At 47.2% G+C, this 12,906-nt stretch overlaps 1 protein-coding gene across 1 annotated transcript in view; it reads left to right on the forward strand.

Moving 5' to 3' along the window:
* Nucleotides 1-12,906, forward strand: part of KREMEN1 (kringle containing transmembrane protein 1) — a 243,886-nt gene that overhangs the window by 76,007 nt on the left and 154,973 nt on the right. The window lies entirely within an intron of this gene.

Raw genomic sequence — 12,906 nt, forward strand, 5'->3', positions numbered from 1 at the left:
AATACTCATTTTCTTCCTGAAAATCATTGCAATCACAAATTCTTTGGTATTACTCTCTTCATTTAATTTGTCTTCAATGAAAAAAACACAAAAAGAATTGTCCTAATGCCAAATTGGATATAATTCCACACCAAACCTAAAAATGGGGGTGGACAAAAGTATTTGCACCCTTTGAAAAATCATGTGATGCTTCTCTAATTCGTGTAATTAACAGCACCTGTAACTTACCTGTGGCACCTAACAGGTGTTGGCAATAACTAAATCACACTTGCAGCCAGTTAACATGGATTAAAGTTGACTCAACCTCCTGTCTCCTTGTGTGTACCACATTGAGCATGGAGAAAAGAAAGAAGACCAAAGAACTGTCTGAGGACTTGAGAAACCAAATTGTGAGGAAGCATGAGCAATCTCAAGGCTACAAGTCCATCTCCAAAGACCTGAATGTTCCTGTGTCTTCCGTGCGCAGTGTCATCAAGAAGTTTAAAGCCCATGGCACTGTGGCTAACCTCCCTAGATGTGGACGGAAAAGAAAAATTGACGAGAGATTTCAACGCAAGATTGTGTGGATGGTGGATAAAGAACCTCGACTAACATCCAAACAAGTTCAAGCTGCCCTGCAGTCCGAGGGTACAACTGTGTCAACCCTTACTATCCATCGACGTCTGAATGAAAAGGGACTGTATGGTAGGATACCCAGGAAGACCCCACTTCTTACCCCGAGACATAAAAAAGCCAGGCTGGAGTTTGCCAAAACTTACCTGAGAAAGCCTAAAACGTTTTGGAAGAATGTTCTCTGGTCAGATGAGACAAAAGTAGAGATTTTTGGGAAAAAGCATGTACATAGAGTGTACAGGAAAACAAAAGAGGCATTCAAAGAAAAGAACACGGTCCCTACAGTCAAACATGGCGGAGGTTCCCTGATGTTTTGGGGTTGCTTTGCTGCCTCTGGCACTGGACTGCTTGACCGTGTGCATGGCATTATGAAGTCTGAAGACTACCAACAAATTTTGCAGCATAATGTAGGGCCCAGTGTGAGAAAGCTGGGTCTCCCTCAGAGGTCATGGGTCTTCCAGCAGGACAATGACCCAAAACACACTTCCAAAAGCACTATAAAATGGTTTTAGAGAAAGCACTGGAGACTTCTAAGGTGGCCAGCAATGAGTCCAGACCTAAATCCCATAGAACACCTGTGGAGAGATCTCAAAATAGCAGTTTGGCGAAGACACCCTTCAAATATCAGGGACCTGGAGCAGTTTGCCAAAGAAGAATGGTCTACAATTCCAGCAGAGCATTGTCAGAAACTCATTGATGGTTACCGGAAGCGGTTGTTCGCAGTTATTTTGGCTAAAGGTTGTGCAACCAAGTATTAGGCTGAGGGTGCCAATACTTTTGTCCAGCCCTTTTTTGGAGTTTTGTGTGAAATGATCAATGATTTGAATTTTGCTTCATTCTCTTTTGTGTTTTTTCCTTGCAAGCAAATTAATTGAAGAGAATAATACCAAAGAATTTGTGATTGCAATCATTTTCAGGAAGGAACTGAGTATTATCTGACAGAATTGCAGGGGTGCCAATACTTTTGGCCAGCACTGTATGATACAATGGTGTGGAAGTAGATGAGGGTTAATTTATTTTAAACAGTTTAGGGTATAATTGAAAAAAATGACAATATTTGTTGAATGCATGTGTGAGTGAAATCCTTAACTTAAAATTCAGTAGAAAAAAATTGCTGTTTTTTTCACAATTATAGCTATTTGGGATTAGTTGTAACAATTCAGTTTGGGGGCCTGTTGAAATGAAGAGCAGCTATGGACAATATAGCTTATGTATAATTATTGTTATTATTATTTATTATTATAGAGCCATCTATTCCATGGCGCTTTACATTTGAAAGGGGTATACATAGCAAAAACAATTACAGTAATCATGAACAATACAAGTCAGCGACTGGTACAGGAGAAGAGAGGACCCTGCCCGTGAGGGCTCACAATATAGAAGGGGGTGTGTGGATACAGTAGGTGAGGGTAGAGCGGGTCATGCAATGGTATGGTGGAGCAAGGGTTACTGCAGGTTGTAGGCTTGTCGGAAGAGGTGGGCCTTAAGGTTCCTTTTGAAGGTCTCCACGGTAGGCAAGAGTCTGACGTGTTGGGGTAGAGAGTTCCAGAGAAGGGGGGATGCACGGCAAAAATCTTGTATTCGATTGTGGGAAGAGGAGATAAGAGGGGAGCAGAGAAGGAGATCTTGTGAAGATCGGAGGTTGCGTGCAGGTAAGCACCGGGAGACTAGGTCACAGATGTATGGAGGAGACAGGTTGTGGATGGCTTTGTATGCCAAGGTTAGGGTTTTGAACTGGAGTCTCTGGGCAATGGGGAGCCAGTGAAAGGATTGACAGAGAGGAGAGGCCGGGGAATCGCGGGGGGTCAGGTGGATTAGTCTGGCAGCAAAGTTTAGGATAGATTGGAGGGGTGCGAGAGTGTTAGAGGGGAGGCCACAGAACAGGAGGTTGCAGTAGTCGAGGCGAGAGATGATGAGGGCGTGCGCTAATGTTTTTGCAGATTTGTGGTTGAGGAATGTGCGGATCCGGGAGATATTTTTGAGTTGGAGTCGGCAGAAAGTGGAAAGGGCTTGGATATGTGGTTTGAAGGAGAGATGAGAGTCCAGGGTTACCCCGAGGTAGTGAGTTTGTGGGACTGGGGAGAGTGGGTAGCCATTGACTGTGATGGATAGGTCAGTTGGGGGGGTTGAGTGAGATGGAGGAAAGATGATAAATTCTGTTTTATCCATGTTAAGTTTTCGAAATCTATCAGTGAAGAACGATGAAATAGCGGACAGACATTGTGGGATTCTGGTTAGTAAGGAGGTGATATCAAGTCCAGAGAGGTAGATCTGTGTGTCGTCAGCATAGAGATGATACTGAAAGCCGTGGGACTCTATGAGCTGTCCCAGGCCGAAGGTGTAGATGGAGAAGAGCTGGGGTCCCAGAACTGAACCTTGGGGGACACCGACAGATAGGGGGTGAGATGAAGAGGTGGTGTGTGAGTGGGAGACGTTGAATGTCCGGTCTATTAGGTATGAGGAGATCCAAGATAGGGCCAGGTCTGTGATGCCAAGAGATGAGAGAGTCTATTGTATGAGGGAATGGTTCACTATGTCAAAGGCAGATTACAGGTCTAGGAAGAAGAGAACAGAGTAGTGTCGCTTGGATTTGGCAGTTAGTAGGTCGTTGGTGACTTTAGTCAAGGCAGTTTCAGTGGAGTGATGCAGTCGGAAGCCAGATTGTAAGCGGTCAAACAGAGAGCAGGAGGAGAGGTGGGAGGACAGTTCAGAATAGACATGTTGTTCCAGTAGTTTTGAGGCATAGGGGAGAAGTGATATCGGGCGATAGCTAGTCAGAGAGGATGGGTCAAGGGATGGCTTTTTGAGGATGGGTGTAATCGAGGCATGCTTGAAGCATGAGGGGAAGACACCAGTTGTTAGTGACAGGTTCAAAAGGTCGGTTAGGGTTGGGATGTGGATTGTGGTAAGGTTAGGAATGAGGTGGGACGGGATTGGGTCAAGTTCACAGGTGGTGAGGTTTGATTTGGAGAGTAAAGAAGAAAGTTGATCTGGTGGAGAAGCTGGTTTTGGAGGAGGAGGGTTAAGTAGATATGAGGAGAGTCTGTTGGGACTTTAGGCAAAAGCATTGTCTGATGGTGTCAATCTTCTGCTTGAAGAATGAGGCAAAGTCTTCGGCTGAGATGAGAGGAGAGGGAGGAGGCGCTGGGGGACGGAGGAGAGAATTGAAAGTTTTGAATAGCTGTTTAGGGTTGTGAGACAGGGAGGATATGAGAGATGAGAAGTAGGTTTGTATAATTTGTATAATTATAAACACATCTGTACATATGGCGGGAATTACTAAGACTGGAGTTTCAGATGGAAGTTGTAAGCAGCAGCCCAAAGGAGCAAGGGAATATGTCAGCAGGTTTTTGTTATGTAATATGAGTGCAGCATAATGTAGGGGCAGAGACCCTGATTCTAGTGATGCATCATTTACTAATCTGTTTAGTGCAGTTTTAATAAAATCATTGTTTTATCTGCTGCAGTTCTAGCAGTTCTCTGAATGCTGAGCCCTGTGTAACCATGCCCACACCACTGATTGACAGCTTTCTGTGTACACTGTCAAATTGGCAAAAAGCTGCTAATCAATGATGGGGGCAGGGTTACACAGAGCAGGAGGACTACATGGCACAAGACAACTAGTCCTCTACTAATCTCCTGCTGATAAAAACACTATATTGAAACTGCAACAGGCAGCCTAGTAAGTGATATATCACTGGAATCAGGGCATCTGCAACTACATCATACTGCTCTTTGATTACATAGCAAAATCTTTCTGACAGATAGCCTTTATTAAATTTGGCATATTTTGGGCTAACCCTGTGCCACAAATTGAAATCTGTCAGTTATGACCTGGTGTAGATTTTTGCTATAATTTATTCCATGCTCTTCTGTAAATTATAATAAATTCATCAGGCTATGGTTAGGCCCGTCGTCCTTCTAATCATTGATTACTCTGTACAAAAATAGAGACCTCAAATTAAAAAAGTAGCTTATTTTTGTAATATTTCACCATTTAGTGATCATTGCAGATCTCTAGAACATAATTCTGGTTTTATATTTCCCATTGTTACAGCAGATAGGAAAACATGTTTACTAGCGCTAACTAACTGTTAATAATTCCAAAATATCTAGCTGGAATGGATAATATAAACAGGTGAAACCCAGCACAGCACTGCAGATCTGATTTACCAAGGAAAATTCTGCGCATGTCTGTTTTCTCTGTTGCAGAGAATTCTTATTTTTTAACATAGTTGATTATTATACAGATATTACTGAATGTAGATGAAATTCTGTAATGTTTTGTAAAGTTCTTATAATATTAATTCTCACAGTGATGGACAAATCAATCCATACAGTGGTAAAGCGGCTTGCTCGGCAGTATGCGGAGGTAGACAAGATACACTGTCTCTTTACATTTCGGGTTGATTTATTGCCTCTTCAGAGAGGAAGAGGACCAGAAATCTAGTGCCACCTAAAAGCCTTATCACATGACTTAGGATATAAGCCAGAACCAGAAACTCAATTTGCAGACACTGTGTTTCGGAGTACTGCCCCTCGTCAGTGCAAAGTGTGAGTTCTGGTTTGGATGGGTGAAAGGCGTCAGACCGGTATCTAAGGGGTAACATTTCTCCTTGCGGAGAGCGACATTTTAAGCATGGCACGGTGAGGAGACTTTTAAAGATGTCTCTGAAGAGACAATTTGCATATTTCCCAGAGGAGCATTGCGGCTTTAAAAGTCTCCTTACCGTGACATGCTTAACATGTCGTTCTCCACAAGGAGAAATGTTACCCCTTAGATACCGGGTTGATTTAGTAAATGTCAAAAATCACCCAGGAGTCCATAAGGTAAACATGGCCCATTCAGCATAATGGCAAAACAAAATACAAAAGTGCAGCACAGTCCGTATTTCGGCCGGGATCTGGACACTCCGGGTTAGGCGCACATGGATCAGCACAACATGTGCAAGCTCCTCTCTGGAGCAGGTTTTCTCCAGACACTGAACAACACCTGAGTGTAAAGGCTGGCTATTTAAAGCCCAGACCACTGCCTGGAGTGGAGATATGGTGGATGGCGTCCCGCCCTGCCCTTCGCCATCCACTAAAAACATGCTCTTGTAAACCTGGGCCGTTAACCCTCTCTGCACCTAATTGTGCAGGAGAAACTTCCATGTTTCACATCACTGAGGCTAGCAGCCTCAGTGAAACATATCTCCCTTTCTACACACTGCCAGTGACTTTGTCACAATACTTACAATGATATGTATGATTGAAGGTCCGATCCTCTGTCCCCAATGATATGTTATAGTCTTAAGTCCACCCATACTTTTTACTATGCTGGTGTATTGTCAAATGGGAGAGACATTTATAGTTGTTCTCTCTGACTTGAGTAAGCTCTGGTTTCCTTTTTTCATACGCTTTGTAGCGTATGCTTTTTATTGAATCCATATCCCTCTCTGTGTGCACGCCCAGTTAAGTTAAAGGTCAGTTTACATAAAACCTAACATGTCCTTGAAAACGTCATAAAGGGAAAGGCTAACTAAATACATTTTCTCAGATTTACAATCCTCAACATTGAAATTGCAACACCAAGAAGGAAAAGTCATGGAGTAATGGAAATCAGAGGATCAATAGACATATGAATGATATGCAAATAACGAAGAAATGAAAAAATGTTTTAAATATGTCTCGATTTATTCAGTATCAAGTATGAGCTCAACAAACAGAAATACATGCACTTACACACCTTGGCATGCTATCAGTGAGGTCCCTAGTGGGCATGCAAATTGTCAAGATCTGGACAAATGGCCATACCACTGGTTGATCCATTCTGTACTGCAAAATAAATTGGACACAAGCCTAAAGCATCAAACAGTGTCTACACAAACCATCAGAAGGCATTTATATGACATTCGGATACAAGCCAGACGTCCAGCCAGGGGCGTTGCTAGGGTCCTAAAAGATCCGGGGCCAGCCACTTAAAACAGCATCTATACATATATTATTACAGTATACCACTGCTGTTAACCCTAAAACACACTATACAAAGACCAAAGTTATCAAAATTACTACTATACAAGGCCAAAATAATACTGCTACACAACGTCCTTTACTATTACCACTACACAGTGACTACATAGTATATATTACCATTACCCCTGCATAACAAAACACACTATACAAACACCAATAATACCGCCATACACTTACCTCTACATAATGACTAAAATGCATTAAACTGTTACTAAATAAACAAAAACGCTTAGAGACTGATATTACCACCATACGTTGACAATATAGTGGTATATAGCAGTCCTGCCAACCATATTAGAGATTACACTACAGATATATGCAGTATAGGGACTTAAAGATGATGTTCTTTCTGATGGAGTAATTTACTTTTCTTCTGGCCCAGACCGTTATAACGACTTCTCCAGCCAGGACTCGTCTGCAGAGAATACTTCTGACTTCTCATATTTCAGGCACTGTCTCCATCTATTCCCAACCTGCACAAATGCCTCATCCTGCCAGCTCTTCAAGCCTGGAACAGTGACCCCAATACTTCAAAAATTATGTCATTACTATGATTACCCATCCATCAATTAATGCTACAAAGACAGAGTGCCTCTAAAAATAATACTGTCCCATAGAAAGTAGTATAGTATGATAGCCTCTACAGCCATATATATACTATATTATGGCCCCCAGAGCTCCTTATGCACTGAATAATATACCAACAGCTCCTTATATATAGTATGATGGTCTCCACAGCTCCAAATATGTATAATGACCCCCACAACTCCCTCTATGCTGTATGATGGCCCTCACAGCTCTTTATATATAGTATGATTGCCCCACAACTCCCTATATGCTGTATTATGGCCCCCACACCTCCCTACAGCCTGTATTATGTCTCTGCAGACCTCCCTCTTCTCCGGTCTTTTGCAGCACATCCCCATATGTTACCCTTTAAAAATAGGAGTGTTATTAAAATGCCCTCTGCATAATAATATCTGTTCATATTATGACCTAAAAAAGCCTCCTATGGTATATGACCACCACACTGTCCACTATTATCAGCTATAACCACCCACTCTTATGAACCACAGCCTATAACATGGTTGTCCCGTCTCTAATTTTCCATTACACTTTCTATATGTCCACACTGTCCCCCCGTCATGCTAACCCCTCTCCATATTATTCCTCCATTTCCCGTTGTCTCCTCTCCATATCCATTCTGTGCACCCTCTCCACACTATGCCCTTATATTACCCACCACACTGCCCTCTTCAAACTGTAATCACGCCTCAATCTGTCCCCCTACACAGTGTAATGGTCACCACAGCCGCCCATACGGTATTATATCCACAACAAGCCACCAATATATGGTATTGTCACCAACACAGACCCCATATATAGTATGATGTCCACCACAGCTCCTCATATACTTTACTGTCTACCTGCACAGCCCCTCATTTCATGGCCCAAACACAGAGCCCCTCATTTCATGTCCCCCTGCACAGCCCCTCAGTTTATCCCTACACTCTGCACAGCCCCTCATTTTATTTCCCCAATCTGCACAGCCCCTCAGTTTATTAACCCTCCATCAGCACAGCCCCATCAGCGTATTCCCCCCATCAGCACAGTCCCATCAATGTATCCCCCCATCAGCACAGCCCCATCAGTGTATCCCCCCATCAGCACAGCCCCATCAGCGTATTCCCCCCCTTCAGCACAGTCCCATCAGTGAATCCCCCCTATCAACACAGCCCCATCAGCATATTCCCCCATCAGCACAGCCACATCAGCGTATCCCCCCATCAGTACAGGCCCTCAGGGTATCCCCCCCCCCATCAGCACAGGCCCTCAGTGTATCCCCCCCATCAGCACAGGCCTTCAGCATATCCCCCCCATCAGCACATCCCCATCAGCGTACCCCCCCCATCAGCACAGGCCCTCAGCGTATGCCCCCCCATCAGCACAGGCCCTCAGCGTATCCCCCCCATCAGCACAGACCCTCAGCTTATCCACCCCCCCATTAAAAAAAAAAGCTCATACTCACATGATCCAGGCACCCGTCCGTCGTCTCCTCTTCTGTGAAGTGAAGCAGTGGATGCTGGACAGCACGATGACGTCACTCCATCCAGCATCCCCTGCGTTCACAGGCCGGCGTATTGCAGGAGATCCCAGCGGAGCAGGTGAGTGTGACGCGCCCCTGGGCCTGCTGTGTCGCGCAGCGTCTCGCGCTCGGGGGCTTACCCGGAACCGGATCAGATGAGGGTTGTAGTTTCCGAGTGGCGGGGACCCGGTCCGTGCCCAGGGAGTCAAACTCAGGGTGTGGCAGTCTTGATAGGTGTTATTTGAGTGTCGACTACGCCACCCGTTGATTTGCAGCTATGGAGCTGCCGCTGCAGGGCAGACCGCTGAGGTCGATGTAGAATTGTGCAGCGTGATAGTATAACCCCCAATGGGAGGGGTATGGCCTCAGGGCAGCCGATGTGGAAGATGGGGGTAGCAGGAACCACTCAGAGACGGTGCGGTGTAATTCAGGGTCTTTACTGGTAACAACGATAGACCCTCCCGGAGTACTTGCTAGCGAACGGGGCCTGGTCAGTCCTTGAGCAGATGGGATCTCCCCTGGCCAGGCGGAGTTGTAGGCCTCCCAAACTGACTGTACTCTTCTGGCTACCTTGCTAGAAGCGGATATAAGTAGCCCACGTCCCTGAGTGTACCGTGTGGTGCTCACCCGTATGGCCGGTGACTCGGGGCCTTCTAATGGCTTCCGCTCCACGATGGCGGTGCTGGTCCCACGCGTGTGACCGTGCCTTCGGGTTTCTGGGCCTGAGGACCTTAAATCCCCTGCCGGTCGGCTTCTGCTGCTGGGTAAGAGTTAGTCCCCACAGCCTCGGACGCCGGGTCCGGTAAGAAAGCTTCTCAGTCAGGGCGAGCTCTGCAGCTGCCAGCCCCTGACTTGTAGTAGTATTGCTCCCACTGAGCTTCTGCTGTTTCTTCCTATGACTGTTTCTTGTCTCTGCTTCTTCTCTACTCCTAACCCTGCCTCAGCCCCGGGTTTATATAGGGGAAGTTCTTCCCCTCCCAAGACTGGGCAGGAGGTGTGGCATGCACAGGATCCCTGACCAAAGGACCTCCCACCTCCTCTCAGACATAACATTACATTACTGTGGAAACCAGACCCCTGGGGTGCCACATTCCCCCCTAGTGAAATTTAGTACTCCGGGACTAAACATATTTTAGAAAAACATAACAAGATATAACAACAATAATAGTACAATAAGAAGAAACACATAAAGGTGGTCACGGATATCCGTAACCGGGTGCAGTCTTTGAAGAAAGCAAGGTGTCCATTTCACCAAAACAGGGAGACGTAACCAGGTAGGGGTCTGTTCTGCCCCGAGTCCTTAACAGTCTTTAGTCCGTCCTGGGTTACGCTCCAACTATGTACACAGGATTCCCAGTAAATCCACCAAAGACTCCTATAAACAACTAGAAACACATAATTATACACAAGCAATAAGAAAAACAGGTAACCACAAATAAAACAACTTATACATTTCAAATCCTCCAACGTGCGGGTAACTGGCCTCTAGTGGCCCTAGTGGACCTACGGAGCTGACTGTCTAGCCCTGAACTACAGGGTGTAGGAGCTGTCAAGGGTAAACTGGGCAGCTGTCTACCGGCTCTTTGGCTCACTAGGGGTACGGCAGGCTCACTATAAGCAGAGGGTTATTCCTCCTGTTCTGCTTGTGTGGAGTCTTCTGCCTCCTGGACCGGCTGCTCTTCCAGCTCTACCTGTCGCTCCGTAGGTGCTTGGGATGCGGGTTGGAGGAAGGTGAGTACGGGTACCACAACTGCGCCATTGACTTGAGTCCAAGACCGAGGGAAGTCTCCGAGCACAGTACTAACCATGTCTTCCCTTTCCTCTACGGGTCGAGGGTCTTCTTGTTCCTCTTCAGGGTTCCGTAGCTGTTCGGGACACTTCTTCAGGTGATCCCGGGATACAATGGTTGTGGTTTCCCCTCCGTCTTTACTGATGGTACAGACCTTTGGGTTGTCGTGGCTTGAGGGTAGTACGGTGTACGGGTCCTTCTCCCACTGGTCGTCCAACTTGTGGAGCCGTCTTTTTCTCTTCAAGACCTGCTCTCCGGGTACCAGGGTAACAGCGGGAGCATACTGGTTGTAAGTTTTCTCTTGTCTTTCCCTAGCCTGACAGAGACTTCGCTCCACGCTCTCCTGTACTTTCCGGTACTGCTGCTGCCTCTCTGTGTCCCAGTCTGCTTCTGATGAAGTGTCCTCGGGTGTCAGGACTCCCATTTCCAGGTCAACAGGTAACTTACCAGGTCTCGCCCTCATTAGGTAAGCCGGGGTACAGTTGGTGGAACCTACCGGGATGTGGTTGTATAGGTCCACCAGATCGGGCAGCTTCTCAGGCCACAGACCGCGTTCTTCCAGGGGCAACGTTTTCAGGAGATCCATTACCACCTGGTTCATTTTCTCACAAAGTCCATTAGTTTGCGGATGATAGGGTGTCGTCCTTATCTTCCGGCAGCCATACAGAGTGCAGAATTCTTGGAAGACCTCCGCTTCAAAGGCAGGTCCCTGGTCTGTCAACACTTGGTCCGAGTACCCGTGTGGACGGCAGAAATGCTGCTGGAAGGCTCTAGCTGCTGTTCGAGCTGTTAAGTCCTTGACGGGGACGACAACCAAGAACCGGGAGTAGTGATCCACGATGGTTAGTGCGTAGACGTAGCCACTTCTGCTTGGGGTCAGTTTTACATGATCCAAGGCTACCAGTTCCAACGGCTGCCGGGTGACGATGGACTGCAGGGGAGTCTTCTGGCTGGCACGGTCCTTCCTTCTTAGGTTGCACGGGCCACAGTCTCTGCACCACCTCTCAATGGTTCCCCTCATGCCTACCCAGTGGAACCGCTCGCGCAGCAGGAACTCCAGCTTCTTCCATCCGAAGTGTCCAGCCCCGTCGTGGTATGCCTCCATCACCATGGCTGCGTCTCTTCGTGGCACCACTACTTGCCAGATTAGTTCATGCGTCCGGGAGTTAACCATTCTGCGGCACAACTTCCCCTTGTAAAGGAACAGTCTACTCTTTTCTGCCCACAGTTGCTTGGCTTCCTCCGGAGCGTCTGGGTCAAGGCGAGCCTCTGGCCGAGTCAGCATCTCCTTTACCAGCCGGACGGCAGGGTCGCTGTCTTGCGTTTCCGCCCAGTTGTAGTGAGGCAAGGGGTTAAACGTAGCGGCTTGCTTACTCCCTACCCGGTGGGAACACTGGATAGTCCCATGACGGTGGAACGCAGGGAGTTCGACTTCTTCCAGTTCCTCTGGATCTTCTCCTACGTCCGGTAGATTTGGCATCCTGGACAGGGCGTCCGCGTTGGTATTGGAGCGTCCTGCCCGGTATTTGATTGTGAACTCGTAGTTGGACAGACGAGCCATCCATCTCTGCTCTAGGGCACTGAGTCTTGCTGTGTCCAGGTGTGTCAACGGGTTGTTATGCGTGTACACGATGAACCGGGAAGAAGCGAGGTAGTGCTTAAAGCGTTCGGTGACTGCCCACACCACTGCCAGGAACTCTAGCTTAAAGGAGCTGTAATTCTCCGGGTTTCTCTCGGTGGGTCACAGTTTTCGGCTGGCGTAGGCGATTACTCGTTCCTTCCCCTGCTGGATCTGGGACAGTACGGCTCCTAGCCCGATGTTACTGGCGTCGGTGTAGAGGATAAAGGGCTGGCTATAATCCGGGTACGCCAGGATTTCGTCCCCCGTGAGGGCCATCTTCAGCTGGCGGAAGGACTCTTCTTCCAGCTCCTCCCATTTGAAGGGCGGCTTCTGGTTCTTGGCCTTCCGGGACTGGCCTATCAGGAGGTCCTGCATAGGTGCTGCCTTTTTGGTGAAACCGGGAATAAACCTTCGGTAGTAGCCTACCAACCCGAGGAACTGCCGCACTTCTTTTACGCTGGAGGGGCTTGGCCATTCCTTAATTGTGGTGATCTTATCAGGGTCGGGAGCCACTCCGTCAGCGCTCACCACGTGTCCCAGGTACTGCACCTTTGGCTTCAGGAGGTGACACTTAGAGGGTTTCACCTTCAGGCCGTAACTTGCCAGGGCTTCGAACACTTCCGCCAGATGTTTCAGGTGGTCCTCATAAGTCTTGGAATATACGATGACATCGTCCAGGTACAACAGGACCGTCTCGAAGTTTTTGTGTCCCAGACAGCACTCCATTAATCGTTGGAAGGTTCCGGGTGCGTTACAAAGTCCAAACGGCATACAGGTAAACTC

The sequence above is a fragment of the Phyllobates terribilis genome, unplaced genomic scaffold (genome assembly GCF_046119375.1).
Source record: "Phyllobates terribilis strain yellow unplaced genomic scaffold, ASM4611937v1 Scaffold_1__5_contigs__length_1240528914, whole genome shotgun sequence".
Lineage (NCBI taxonomy): Eukaryota > Metazoa > Chordata > Amphibia > Anura > Dendrobatidae > Phyllobates > Phyllobates terribilis.